The sequence below is a fragment of the Bubalus kerabau genome, chromosome 3, assembly GCF_029407905.1.
Source record: "Bubalus kerabau isolate K-KA32 ecotype Philippines breed swamp buffalo chromosome 3, PCC_UOA_SB_1v2, whole genome shotgun sequence".
Classification (NCBI taxonomy): domain Eukaryota; kingdom Metazoa; phylum Chordata; class Mammalia; order Artiodactyla; family Bovidae; genus Bubalus; species Bubalus kerabau.
In genome coordinates, this window is record NC_073626.1 from 173649935 (window position 1) to 173665405 (window position 15471).

Here is a 15471-nt window from a genome sequence, read left to right on the forward strand (position 1 = left end):
CACAATGTGGATGGACCTGAGAGCGTCCTACTGAGTGAAGTAAGTCAGACGGAGAAGCAGAACTATCATGGCATCCCTTATAGGTGGAATCTAAAAAGAAATGACACAAATGAACTTACTTATGAAACAGACTCACAGACTTCAAGAAAGAGTTTATGGTTGCTGGGGGGAGCCACAGGGGCATGGGATGCTTAGGGACTTTGGGAAGGTCATGTACACACTGCTATGTTTAAAATGGATAATCGACAAGGACCTACTGTGTAGCATAGGGAACTCTGCTCAATGTTCTGTGGCAGCCTGGATGGGAGGTGAGTTTGGGGGAGAATGGATACATGTGTATGTATGGCTGAGTCCCTTTGCTGTTCACCTGAAACCATCACAACATTGTTAATCAGCTCTACCTTAGTACAAAATAAAAGGTTATTATTTTTTTTTTTTTTAAAAGCTGCAGCTGGCCAGGCTTTCTGGCTGCTCACCGGTGCCTGGTCCCCAGCCCACTCCTTGACCAACTGAACGACTTGCTCCTTGTTTTTCGCAGTTAAGATTTCTGAAACGAAGTCTGATTGGTTCTCCTTTCATGCCAGGCACTCATGGGTCAGACGCCCACTCTGGCCAAACGGCTGTGGTCAGTGTAACACTGCCCGTGGGCTCCCTTACTAGGAGCTGCTTCTTTCAGAAAGGACCCAGGGGTAGAGTGTGTTCCCTTTAGAACAAGGTTCCCTGCTGCTCCCAGGACTGACTGTAGTACAGCCCCTACGCATACAGTTACAAGTGTCAGAGGCAAGCTGCAAATCTGAGCGTGCTCATGCCAAAGCCACTCAGTCCCTTGGTCTACATTGGGCTTTCAGACGTAGATATGGGAGATACAGGAAGAATAGCCAGAAAGGTAGAAATAAGAAAGTGGTATTTTTTTGATTCTCTCCTTTAGTGTTGGGTTGGCCAAAATGTTCATTTGAGTTTTTCCATACCTGAACGAACCTTTTGGTCAACCCAATAGATACATTGACAACCCTCCTACCAAGGGCAGTTATCAAACAAACCAAAAAACCTCACACTGCAGAATAGTAAAAAAAAAAAAAAAAAAAAAAAGGCCAATAAATTGTTGCCTGAAGTTTGGAAAAGTGACGTGAATCGAGTATTGAAAAGTCAGGGGAATGGGGTGAAGTCATCTTAAGATGGTGGAAGGCCCCTCAAATTAGAGCCAGCTGTGCTCAGCTCCACACCTGGCTCCACACACAGGTCTGTCAGCGTGAGAGACGAGTCAGGAGCAGAATACAAACCAGCTCGGGAACCCACAGGAAGCGAGAGCCCCTCACCAGGTAGGAGTTGAAGTGGGAATGAAATGATATTAGCAGCTCTTTCAACTCTCCACAGTTCAACACTTCAGAGAAATCCTCAAAGGTTTGTTTTTTTTTTTAAAGCTTTCCATCCTTTTATTTTCTGAATTTTAAAAATTGCATTCTTCCAATCTCTGTCTCCTTTGGTCTCATGGTTACTTCCTATTCCAGGCACCTGCAAAATAGTCCCTGTTTCCCTTGATTCAGACCTCTTGAGTATTTGTCCTGAGTTCCTGTGGCAACCTCTGAAGAAACATTAAATGATATTCATGGAAATATTAAGTGATTTCAACCAAGACTATCTGGGTTTGAATCCCCAGATTCTCCTCAGCCTAGTGATGCTTTGCTTTTCTCATCTATAAAACAGGGCTAAGTATAAGAATCTCCTTAACACCCAGCTTTATTCTTCCTTCCTGACACTTTGCAAATCCACTCCCCTCTTTCCATTCCCTGACTGCATTCCTGCATATTCATCTCACAGGTCTCCCGCCTCTGGTCTCTATGCCTCCTGAAGCCATCAGGCTGGTGGCAGATGGAATTCTCTGAGTACTGAAGGTTCATGATGGCCAGAGCTGGAGGAGATCTTGGGAACCCACCCAAACAACCATCGTATGTGGAGGAGAATGGAGGCTGTTGATGAAATGACTTGCAAGCTGGGGTTAGAATCCAGGACCCCAGACCTCTCCCAGCACTCTGTTATACCACACAGCCACTCATGAACCAGGAGGTAAAGTTGAAGAAGGTAGGTTGGTGATGGCAGTAAACAAACCTTTGTTTCCAGTCTCTGACCCGCGCCCTTTTTGGGGGGATGCTGAGTCATCCCCACTAGAGTAGGCACAGTGTGATTCTCTGCTCTGTGGCTCTTGGGTTTGGCCATGTGATTTTCTTTGAGCATTAAAATATGGGCAGAGGTCAGTTCAAAGAGCGTCTGTGTTGCCACCCACCCTTCTTGCACTTTCTGATGTTTATCATGGAAAGAACAAACTCCAGGTGGCCACTGGTCCCAGAATGCGCGACATGGAGAAATAAACACCATCAAGAGCCTGAGGTAGAGCTGCTACAGCCAACCTGCAGACCTGTGAATGTGAACTCGATGGCTGCCGCTCTCAGTCACTGAGATTTTTGAGTATGTTTGTTACCCAGCAGGACTCAGCAGGAACCTGCCTGATAACAATGTTCTCAACCTCAAAGGCTGAGTAGTGTCAATAGCAGAGTTCTGGCTGCAGGCGTTGCCAGGGCCTGTGGAGTGAAATCCACTGTCCTTGGCGAAGGCTCCTCTCACCTGAAATGCAACCAATTTTTCAATCTGATCTCTTCTTTTCTCTGCCAATACCTAAGCCACCTGAACATTCCTCCCCAAGCCCAGCCTCTCTACTCCACCTAATTCAGCCCCAGACCTCATGAAGACAACCAACCCAGTCCCATTCATCCCTCCTTTCCCTGAACACAGGTTGTCAGACAGCAGGTCACTCAGCCATGCTGTCGAATTCTCACACTCTCTCTCACCCCAGTGCCCTGCCCTGGCCCCTCCATCCTTCTGTGTTAGAAGCAGGGTCTGGCACAGCCCTGCCTGCCTCTCACGCAGATTCCCCTGTTGCATAGTCCTGGCTGCCTTGCATCACCCCTCTGCCACTCTGTGTCCTGGTCCATCCTCATGTTAGCAGGACCCAGGTGACTCCTTGAATGGAGGAGAGGATGTTGGAAGCTGAGGGGAAAAGCCCTCAAAGTGGTGAACAAGACAAAGCCGCTGGGGGCTTTGACCAGGCTGAACCTGGATGCCAGGCCTTTCCTGACACCTGAACCTGGAGAGCCTGCTGGTGGGGACCCGGGGAAGCCCAACCTTGACACTGGGAGGTGACTTAGAGCTCACGAAGGCCCTTCTCTTCCTGGCAGGTGAGCATCAGGACTTCAGTGCATTCAGAGCAGAGTGGGAGGGAGGACCTGCCTGATCATGGCGAAGGAAAACAGCCCACTGTTTCACTGGAAATATTTTACTGAGTAAACTTTTTCCTAACTGGCCATAGTGCTCTAGAGGTGGATCACTCAGATCACAGAGGAAGTCCTCTGGAGGTCAGGGCAGCTCCTGATGCCCTGACTCAGAGAGTTGAAACCACCACCGGGAAACCTGACCCCAAGAGACCCCTGTCTGCAGTGCAGTCTAGAGAACCCTCAGCCCTCCAGGGCCCAACGCTGGAGAATGTGCCTGAAGAGAGTTTTATTGCAGGAACCAAAATTTAACCAGTGGAAGGTCTTTTTAAACAATATAGTTAATTTGTGCCTCCTTTAGCAGGCATTAAAATGGAAGATGGGACAGTGTTCTCGGCTGCGTTGGTCTGAGACCAGGCTCCTCTTCAGGACTCCTCAGCATGTGGTAGAGCAGATTTATTAATGTGCACATGTGTTTCAGGCCTGACAGTCTGGGGGCCCACATGCCTACACAGCAAACAGCTGCCAACCCGCTGAATGGCACGTGGAGAAGCCTTTCCGAAATGATGTCATTCTCTCCTGACCTTCTACCAGATGCCTGGAGGGAGCAGGGAAGTTAGAAAAGAGGAGTTTTAAAATGCTCAACAGATTTACCAAATCTCTGGGTAAGAGACACTAAAATACTTTGTAGAGTTATAAAAGTTAAAATAGTGTGAAATGATTTTAAAAGATGAGCCAGTTCCAACAGATCAGGTTTTTTTTTTCACAATAGACTTTAGTTTGCAAATGATGTCAATACAAAATAAAGGGGGAAAGAGAATCATTCTTTGAAAATATCAACAAATGATGAAACTTGCTGGCCAGTCTTACAATGGAAAAGTCCTCAGAATTAGAAATGAATGTGGAGACCCAGTCCCTGAGGCAGCTTTGATACCAAAACCTGAAAAAACAAACTTTTACCAAGATGGCAAAAAGTTACCAAAGAAGAATTGAATAAATGAAGAGATGTATTCTCTTTCAGGATGGAAAGTCTTTGTGGATGTTAGTTCTACCCCAAATGAATAAATACATTTAACACAATTCCTATGAAGAGCCATGAGAAAAATTTAACTTTATATAGGTATTGTAAAATTCATCCGGAAGAATAATTATCAGTTCAGTTCAGTTGCTCAGTCATGTCCGACTCTTTGCAACCCCATGGACTGCAGCACTCCAGGCCTCCCTGTCCATCACCAACTCCTGGAATTTACTCAAACTCATGTCCATTGAGTGGGTGATGCCATCAAACCATCTCATCCTCTGAGGTCCCCTTTTCCTCCAGCCTTCAGTGTTTCCCAGCATCAGGGTCTTTTCCAATGAGTTCCAGGGTCTTTTCCAGTCAGTTCTTCAAATCAGGTGACTGAAGTATTAGAGTTTCAGCTTCAGCATCAGTCCCTCCAATGAATATTCAGGACTGAGAATAGAAAAGCATTTTTTTTTTGGAAATAGCAATGAAATAAGGAGAAGTCTTACCTTGTCATGTATTTTTAATTGTGATAATTTACATATGCTATAATGAACACATTTTAAGTGTACAATTGAATGAGTTTTGACAAATGTATACACCAACCCAGTCAAAATATAGAACATTTCTGTTTCCCCAGAAGGCTCCTGTGTGCCCCTTTAGGTTAACCTTCGTCCAATCCCCCCTGGTCCCAACACTAGACTTGACTCAGGTGACCACTGATCTGACATTATAGGTGAGTTTAGTTTCACCTGCTCTGGAATATCATCTGACTAGGAACTTACGGAATGTTCTCTTTTGCATCTAGATTCTTTCCCTCAGTGTGATTGATGTCTGTGAGATTCGTACACTATCAGATATAAAAATTTATTGAGCCTATAGAAATCAAAGAACTGACTCATCTGAAAAGACCCTGATGCTGGGAAAGATTGAAGGCAGGAACAAAAGGGGATGACAGAGGATGAGATGGTTGGATGGCATCACTGATTCAATGGACATGAATTTGAGTAAACTCCGGGAGTTGATGATGGACAGGGAGGCCTGGAGTGCTGCAGTCCATGGGGTTGCAAAGAATCAGACAAGACTGGGCAACTGAACTGAACTGAATAGAAATCAAAACAGTGTCAGGTTAGCATAGGAATAAACAGATTGATCCACAGAATAGAAGAGAATCCAGATCTGACTCTAAGTTACAGTGGGAATTCAGCAGATAAAAAGATGGCAATTCAGATTAGTCTGGAAAGTATAGGTGAGTCAATAAATGGCCTTGGCTCATCACTGGGGGAAATAAGATTAGATTCCCTCCTTTCCTTTTGGGCTTTCCAGGTGGCTCAGAGGTTAAAGCATCTGCCTGCAATGCGGGAGACCTGGGTTTGATCCCTGGGTTGGGAAGATCCCCTGGAGAGGGAAATGGCAACCCACTCCAGTATTCTTGCCTGGAGAATCCCATGGAGGGAGGAGCCTGGTGGGCTACAGTCCACGGGGTCGCAAAGAGCCAGACACGACTGAGCGACTTCACTTCACTTCACTTTTCATCTCAGGCTTTCCAGGTGGCTCTAGTGGTAAAGAACCTGCCTGCCAAAGCAGGAGACGTAAGAGATGCAGGTTCGATCTCTGGGTCGGGAAGATCCTCTGGAGGAGGGAATGGCAACCCACTCCAGTATCCTTGCCTGGAGAATCCCATGGACAGAGGAGCCTGGCAGGCTGCAGTCCACAGGGTCTCAAAGAGTCAGAGTTGAGAGTTGCAGAGTCGGACATGACTGAAGCCACTTAGCATGCGTGCACTGTTCAACTTATGCTGAAATAAATGACAGATGGATTAAATATTTAAATAAAAAGCCTTGAAGTTGGAGATGTTTCTTTAAGCATTGATCTAAAGCCTATAAATATATATGTAAGACTGATAAAGATTCATTGTAAGATTTATCTGGCAAATTAAATCATCTGGGGAATGTAATTGCAACCTATATGACAGATAAGGAGTAAATATGCTAAACAGCTTAAGAGCTACTGAAATCAATTAGGAGGCAAATACCCAAGAGGAACGGAGAAGGCAATGGCACCCCACTCCAGAACTCTTGCCTGGAAAATACCTTGGGTGGAGGAGCCTGGTAGGCTGCCGTCCATGGGGTCTTGAAGAATCGGACATGACTGAGCGACTTGACTTTCACTTTTCACTTTCACGAATTGGAGAAGGAAATGGCAACCCACTCCAGTGTTCTTGCCTGGAGAATCCCAGGGACGGGGGAGCCTGGTGGGCTGCCGTCTATGGGGTCGCACAGAGTCGGACACGACTGAAGTGACTTAGCAGCAGCAGCAGCAGCACCCAAGAGGAAAATAGGCAAAGGATAAGAACAAGTCCTTCACTGAGGAAGAAATCCAAATGGCCAATAAACAAGCAGTGAGGTTCAAAGAAACATAAGTGATAGCAGTTGTTTAGTACCTGATTATTATTTTTTAACTATCTGATTGACTTCAAAAATGTTTCAAAGATTTCGCCGCCGATCCAGTGGTCAGGACTTGACCTTCCAGTGCAGGGGGTGTGGGTTCCATCCCTGATTGGGGAGCTAGGATCCCATAGGCTTCATGGCCAAAAAACCAAAGCATAAAGCAGAATCAATATTGTAACAAATTCAGTAAAGACTTTTAAAATGGCCCATATCAAAAAAATCTTAGAAAAATGAAAGACGTCCATTTTTGGTATGCAGATTGAGACATCCATACACACTCTTCAGAAGCCTTAGTTTTGAGTGGTGTTTTATGAAATGCCCTTGTGTGTGACCCTACTTGATCTTTAGCAGCTCCATACAGTAGGAAGGTGAGGTCTGATGTTATTTTACAAATAAAGAGCCCTAGGTTCAGTGAAGCTACTTTCCTGATGTCACAGAGATAGTAAGTAGTCAGGGGTTCATTTGTAGTTCTCTGAATGTTTATTATATCATGGCTTCTTCCCAGATATCTCAGTTGGTAAAGAATCCTCCTGTAATGCTGGAGACCCCAGTTCAATTCCTGGGTTGGAGAAGGGATAGGCTATCCACTCCAGTATTCTTGGGCTTCCCTTGTGGCTCAGGTGGTAAAGAATCTGCCTGCAATGTGGGAGACCTGGGTTCTATCCCTGGGTTGGGAGGATCCTCTGGAGACAGGAAAAGCTACTCACTCCAGTATTCTGGCCTGAAGAATTCCATGGACTGTACAGTCCATGGGGTCGCAAAGAGTCAGACACAACTGAGCGACTTTCAATTTCTTAGAGCCAAGCTGGCTAAATCTTTCTTCAGTGAATTTCCATCAGTTCATACGTTTCAGAATTATTAATGCTAATATACGATGCTCTCATTTCAAGGAAAATAAATTTGATTCCATAAGAATTTCCAAGCTTGTTTATTTTTATAAATAATTTTATTTATTTATTTATGGCTGTGCTGGTCTTTGCTGCTGTGTGGGCTTTCTCTAGTGGTAGTGCCTGGGCTTCGTATTGCTCTGGCTTCTCTGGTTGCAGAGCACAGGCTCTAGGCGCTCAGGTTTCCATAGTTGCATCACGTGGGCTCGGTAGTTGTGGCTCTCTGGCTCTAGAGCACAGGTTCAATGGTTGTAGTGCTCAGGCTTAGTTGTTCCTTGGCATGTGGGATCTTGCCGGATCAGGGATCGAACCCTTGTCTCCTGCATAGGCAGGCAGATTCTTTACCCCTGAACCACTAGGGAAGCTCCAATCTTGTTTCTTAATAAAACATTGCATCCATTTACCATAAGACACAATGGGCAGATTAAACATCTTAAGAAGAATGTGAGGATGACTGTCTTGTATTACTTCTTTAGTATGGCAAAGAAGCTATGAGTTATAGTGCCAAAGGTATTTTAAATTTGTGAAATGGATTAATTGGATAATCCACTCCTTCAGCAAATACATATTGCACACCTGCTCTGTGACAGGGCTCTTTTCCCGACACTTGGGGAAGCAGAGATGAACAAGATAGGCGAAAATCCCTGCCTGTGTGGAGCTGAGGTTCTACATTTACTTTTCACATATTACAAAACAATGTTTGTGCTAGTTTATAAAATACATGATGACTGCAATGTCTTAAATAATCTAAGTAGTATAAAAAGCAGATAATTTAATAAACATGAATTGTAGTGTAAAGTATACAAAAATGTTCACCATTTTTGTATGTTCAGTGTTCCTTGTTAGGAGTTATGTTTGCATTTTGTTCCTCTTCTCCTTGAGAAGGTATCAGAAAGCCTCCTTGGATTCATCGAGGGCAGTCCTCACCCCCATTAGAGCAGGAAAGGACACGTGGGTCCCTAGACTGAGTCTGCAGGAGAAGAGGGGTCAGGCGAGAGGACTCCGGTCCTAGAGAAGGAACATGACAATGGCCTGTGCAAAGGGGAGGTAACCAGACCCTCTTGTTTCAAAGGTTTAAAAGGAAAAATTCTGACTAACCTCTTGGAGAATCCCTGAGAGACAGAGGACCTTAGTTGTAGGGCTTCTGGGAAACTGGCTTTGGAAAAACTCTGGGCATCCTGAACCAGCTCGCCCTGGGGGTGTGGTCAAGTATGTGCCCCAGACTGAGGTCCACCTGGTGGTGCTCTGCTGGCTGGAGGTGATGCCAGCCAAAGCTCCAGACCCCTATGTGCCCAGTGCCACCGGCAGCCCGAGCCTCTGTATACCTGGTTGTTGCTGAAGGACATGGTGTCCTGCAGGCTTCTGGAGCAGTGGTGGTCAACCCCAGTCACACCCCAGAGCTTGACAGTCTCAGGGGCCACATGGAGAGGAACAAATGTTAGGGGTGCAGGTACCCGGACATCTGTCCATGGGACAGAAACACAGAAGGGAGCCAGGAGGACACTGGTTACTTGGTGATTCAAAACACTGACTATTTTGACATGGACACATTGGCTCAAGAAAGCTAAACAGCTGTATGATGCATCTAGAATGTTGCGGTCCTTTCCCAACTGGTATACGTGTGCCTGTGAGCTCGGCTGGTGTGCGTGTCAGCTGGCGGTGTCCTTTGTGCCTTGGATTTGATAGAAGCTCAGCTTGGGGCCCACTACACATGCTGAGGACTCTCCCAGGAGACTGAGCTAGATTCCTACAGCGCCAGGTGGGGCCTGCTTTCCCCAGGTCACTGCAAAGTGACCCTGCATTGCAAACAAAGTTCATGGCTGGGGCTCAGGCCTTCATCCCTCATCCCCTCAAAAGCTGAGCCGTGGGAGGAGGATTTATGTCTCAGCAAAACATCTTCAAAGGTTTTGCATCAGTGTCCTTCCTCATCAAGCCCCTCCCCCCCCCAACCACCACAAAAGGAACAACTCAGGCAGCTCAGCCTCCCAGACGCCTGTCACCTTCTATGTTCTGAAATCTCACCTTTCTCTCAAAATATCAAGGTGTTTTTCTCTACAAAGACAGTGCCTCTCCCATGGGGTCTCTGCTGCCAGCTGTTAAACTGAGAACAAGTTCACTCCCTTTCACCTGACATTGAACCTCTGAATCAGGAAGCACGACTGGACAAGGATGAGCTGTTTGATATCAACTGTTAATTTAAAAACCAGCTATAGTTATGAAAATATTTTATGTAAGCCTCTGGCGATATACTTGGAGTTTGTTAATGATGGATATTTCGGAGGTTAAAAGGTGCAGGCCAGGGACTTCCTAGGTGGTCCAGTGGTTAAGATTCCGAACTTCTGCTGCAGGGGGCGTGGGTTTGATCCCTGGTCCCGGAACTAAGATCCCACGTGCAATGCAGTGTGGCCAAAAAACAAACGAAAGGTGGAGGCTGTGTCCAGAGGTGGTAACGTAGCCTTTAACATTCTATGATGAATTGTACACTTTAAAAGGCAAATTGTACGATAGCTCAATAAAACTGTTACAAAAAGATCTTTAATTCTGGGGTGGCTCCTGGTGAAGAAGGACCTGAGGCTCTCCAAGAGCTCTGTAGTCCTGGGGGATCATTCACTTGCTCCGGCACCACAGATGGAGGGCCCACTCCACTCTGATGAGGTGGCATGGAGCCCCCTGGAGGCACTCCATTCTTGAGCACCCACCTGCTTCAGGAAGGGGCAGCACAGCCTTGTGCAGAGCCCAGCCGGGAGGAGAGCAGCCACGGAGGGAGGGAGCTTATGTCTTGGCAGGGGCGCTGCCTTGGCACTGGACTTGAACTCCAACCCCTGGGAGCCTGGGGAATTGTGTGTGCCCCCACCCAGCTGCTGGGACCTTTGCTTTGTCTGCCCCGCTCCTCGGGAGGGTGAATCTTGTCCCAAGCCAAATTGTCCTCATGGGCAGAGGTGGCTCTCATGAGACCTCTGAACTCTGGCCACAGTTAATTGGCCCCAGGTAGGTATTTGACCCCTGCTAGGCCAGTTGGGGTCCAACTCTTGGACTTTTCTTTCCAGAGTGATCCCTGCCCAAGCCCCCAGACCCTCTCTGATGGTAGAGCTGGGAGGGGGAAGGTGTGGAAATGGCAGTGCTCGTGGTAGAGCTAAGTGTAGCCCAAGCCTGACATCAGCGAACAAGCGGGACGGGGACTGAGGGTGGCGGGAGGAAAGGGATCTGGAGTCCTGGCAGAAGGTGAGAGATGGCTCAGAGGAAGAGGTGGCTCCTCCGGGGGCCCAGCCCTCATTTGGGGTGTCAGCCCCACAGCGTTGGGGTACAGCCCTCATCTACCCGTTGGGCCTTTGCAAGCACAGCGCCTTTGACAGAAGGCTTAGAGTGGCCGAGAAGGGCCAGACTGAAGTGCCCAGTCCATCTTCACAAAAGTAGTCTGTGCTCATCTCTTGGAAGGGCATATTGTAACAATTCTTCAACAAGAGTGATGTACTTTGGGTCTTGTTGGTTTTGCTAAAATTTTTTTTTTTAGAGTCATGGCCATGGTACAAAATTTAGAAAAATCAACAAAAGCGTCACCCATAAACTACTACTGAGATGTTGAAAACTGCTGTTTTAATTAATTTCCTAGCGTTCTTTAGTCACGAAATCGTGTCCGACTCTTCTGTGACACCATGGAGGGTAGCCCTCCAGGCTCCTCTGTTCATGGGATTCTCCAGGCAAGAATTCTGGAGTGGGTTGCCATTTCCTTCTCCAGGGGATCTTCCCAACCCAGGGATGGAACCCGCATCTCCAGCATTGCAAACAACTTCTTTACCACTGAGCCACCAGTGAAGCCCAGTTTCTTAGCATGCAGTTAAGTATTACACAAACAAGGCGTTGGGATGGATAAACCCAAACCAGTGGTTCTCAAAGTGTGGCCTCAGGAACAGCAGCAACAGTGGCGTGTCACCTGGGGGCTTGTCAGAAATGCTGAGTCTCAGGCTCACTCACCTTCCAAAATAGAAACTGGGGCGGGGCCCAGCCAGCTCTGCCTGAATAGATTTGATGAACTCCATCTGGGGAACCATGAGTTTGAGCAAACTCCAGGAGATGGTGAAAGTCAGGGGTGCTGGGCGTGCTGCAGTCCATGGGGTGGCAAAGAGTCCTACACGACTTAGCCACACTGAACAACAACAATTGGGAGACTGTTGGTTGGCACGTTTGTAATCCCTGCGCAGCCCTTCTACGTTACCACCAGAGGGCACCAGCAGGCTGTGATTTTCCCCTGCCTTGCCAACTTTTTCATTCTCTAAGGACCTGGAGGCCTCGCAACACTTTCTTCCTTTTTAAAAACTGGAATAAAGATTGCCTGATGATATTTTGGTAATTATTGACAAACTTTAAATGCCACCGTGTTTGGGCCAAACTGAGCTGTCATTCTGGTCCTTGCTTGACCGTGGACCCAGTGTTTTGGTCGTGGTAGAACATACTTGACAACACTTGTTTTGTTTGGAGCATCAAGAAATGCAAAAGCATTATGGGTCAGTAGTAAAGACAATCACTTAAGCTTTCGTGAAGATGGCGCCGAAGGCGAAGAAGGAAGCCCCTGCCCCTCCTAAAGTCGAAGCCAAAGCAAAGGATTTGAAGGCCAAGAAAGCAGTGTCCACAGCCACACACAAAAAGTAAGATCCAGACGTCACCAACCTGCCGGTGGCCCAAAACACTGCAACTCAGGAGGCAGCCCAAATATCCTCGGAACAGCACCCCTGGGAGAAACAAACTTGACCACTATGCCATCATTACCATCGAGTCAGCCATGAAAAAATAGAAGACAACACACTGGTCCTCATTGTGGATGTCAGGGCCAACAAGCACCAGATGAAACAGGCTGTGAAGAAGCTCTATGACGTTGTTGTGGCTAAGGTCAGTACTCTGATTAGGCCTGATGGAGAGAAGAAGGCATATGTTCGATTGGCTCCTGACTATGATGCTTTGGATATTACCAACAAAATTGGGATCACCTAAGCTGAGTCCAGCTGGCTAATTCCAAATATAAAAGTTTTCACTATGTTAAAAAAAAAAAGATGATCGCTAAAGAAATGTTTGTCTCTCTGCATTTCCCAACTTTCTATAACCATGGCTGGGGGAGTGCACCCTGGGCCGAGAGCCTGGCTCTCATCAGTGTCCCTTCCTCCCTCTGGTTGCCTCTTTTTTCCCTTGTTGTTATTTTCCAATCAAATGCACTGAGGTGTAATTTACATATGGTACCCACTGGAAGTGTACAATGAATTAAATTCAATACACTTTGAAAAATGTAGTCACCGCCCCCATGGATTTTTTAAAAAGTGAAATTTACAGTTCAGTTCAGTTCAGTTGCTCAGTCATGTCCAACTCTTTGGGACCCTGTGGACTGCAGAACGCCAGGCCTCCCTGTCCATTACCAACTCCTGGAGTTTACTCAAACTCACGTCCATTGAGTCGGTGATGCCATCCAACCATTTCATCCTCCGTTGTCTCCTTCTCCTTCTGCCATCAATCTTTCCCAGCATCAGGGTCTTTTCCAATGAGTCAGCTCTTCACATCAGGTGGCCAAAGTATTGGAGTTTCAGCTTCAACATCAGTCCTTCCAATGAATATTCAGGAATGATTTCCTTTAGGATGGACTGGTTGGATCTCCTTGCTGTCCAAGGGACTCTCAAGAGTCTTCTCCAACACCACAGTTCAAAAGCATCAATTCTTCGGCACTCAGCTTTCTTTATAGTCCAACTCTCACATCCATACATGACTACTGGAAAAACCATAGCCTTGACTAGATGGACTTTTGTTGACAAAGTACTGTCTCTGCTTTTTAATATGCTGTCTAGGTTGGTCATAATTTTTCTTCCAAGGAGTAAGCATCTTTTAATTTCATGGCTGCAGTCACCATCTGCAGTGATTTTGGAGCCCCCCAAAATAAAGTATGCCACTGTTTCCACTGTTTCCCTATCTATTTGCCATGAAGCGATGGGACCAGATGCCATGATCTTCGTTTTCTGAATGTTGAGCTTTAAGACAACTTTTTCACTCTCTTCTTTCACTTTCATCAAGAGGCTCTTTAGTTCTTCACTTTCTACCCTAAGTGTGGTGTCGTTTGCATATCTGAGGTTATTGATATTTCTCCTGGCAATCTTGATTCCAGCTTGTGATTCATCCAGCCCAGCGTTTCTCATGATGTACTCTGCATATAAGTTAAATAAGCAGGGTGACAATATACAGCCTTGACGTACTCCTTTTCCTATTTGGAACCAGTCTGTTGTTCCATGTCCAGTTCTAACTGTTGCTTCCTGACCTGTATACAGACTTTTCAAGAGGCAGGTCAAGGTGGTCTGGTATTCCCATCTCTTGAAGAATTTTCCGCAGTTTGTTGTGATCCACACAGTCAAAGGCTTTAGCATAGTCAATAAAGCAGAAATAGATGTTTTTCTGAAACTCTTCTGGAACTTACAGAATATAGTGTCAGCAGAAAAATAAAGCAGGATGAGGGCATAACCACTGTGTGGGTGGTAAGATGGGAAGGTATTTCAAATAAGATGGTTCAGGAGATTATAGATAAGACAGTTGGGATGGTCTGGCTAAGAGGTTGGCATCTGAGCAAAGACCTGAATAATATTAATAAGTGAATCTATCAAGAGAATATCAGCCCTGAGTACTCATTGGAAGGACTGATGCTAAGGCTGAAGCTCCTATATTTTGGCCACCTGATTCAAAGAGCCAACTCATTGGAAAAGACCATAATGCTGGGAAAGACTGAGATCAGGAGAAGAAGGGGAGTGACAGAGGATGAGCTGGTTAGATAACACCATTGACTCAATGGACATGCATCTGAGCAAAGTCCAGGAGATAGTGCAGGACAGGGGAGCCTGGTGTGCTCCAGTCCATGAGGTCTCAAAGAGTCAGACACAACTGAATGACGAAGACTCACACACATGCCAATAGCTGAGACATTATTCGGACATCTAGCTCTCTCACAGTGCTCTGAATTAGGTCTTATCCCAATTTTACAGATTAAGAAACTGAGACTCAAACAGGCAAAGATATTTGTTTGACCACATGTCTCCTAAGTTGTTTGTCATAAGTCCGAAGGATCAGAGAGACTTAGCAGAGTGGGAGCATTGTTAGAAGACAGATGGAAACCATGAGCCAGGGAAAATGGGCTTCGCAGAAATTAGCCCTGAATATTCACTGGAAGGACTGATGCTGAAGCTGGAGCTCCAATACTTTGGCCATCTAATCTGAAGAACTGACTCACTGGAAAGACCCTGATGCTGGGAAAGGTTGAGGGCAGGAGGAGAAGGGGGTGACAGAGGATGGCATGGTTAGATAACACCACTGACTCAATGGACATGAGTTTGAGCAAACTCTGGGAAATAGTGAAGGACAGGGAAGCCTGGCATGCTGCAGTCCATGGGGTCACAAACAGCCGGACACGACTGAGCGACTGAACAACGACAACAGGGGTCGTAGAGGCAGTCTTGAAACTTTGGTGGTGGCAAGGATGGAGACTAAACAGCCATTTCTGTTGCTCTTGAGCGGTGATGTACAGGGAGTAAGCCCAGTTCCGAATGGGGCTTTTCCTAGAGGCCTCTCTCCTTTACCACATGACTTGGATGAGACCTGTCCTGAGCACTCTGATTCTGGGACCATCTCAAGGGACAGATGCTCACATCCCCAGGCCAGCCACTTTGGCTTTGCTTACTGGAAATAAGAGTGTGATCTGCTCACAGCTCCCTGACCCTTCTGTGAGACCCCCGGGGTTTCACCCATGAGAGTCACTCATCTTCCCATCAGCAGGGATCAGCACTGGAATCTTGAGCCTGCTCTTTGCTGCCACAAACTTTCAGTGAGCACCTGTGATGTGCCAGTCACTG

The 15471-nt window shown here is 46.5% G+C and overlaps 1 long non-coding RNA gene across 1 annotated transcript; it reads left to right on the forward strand.

Annotated features, from left to right (window-relative positions):
• The first annotated feature begins 1196 nt into the window (after positions 1-1196).
• On the forward strand, positions 1197-4670 carry LOC129647885 (uncharacterized). Its single transcript, XR_008712561.1, has 3 exons — positions 1197-1319; positions 1819-2079; positions 3231-4670. It is a non-coding gene; the product is annotated as an uncharacterized LOC129647885 (long non-coding RNA).
• Positions 4671-15471: the final 10801 nt, after the last annotated feature.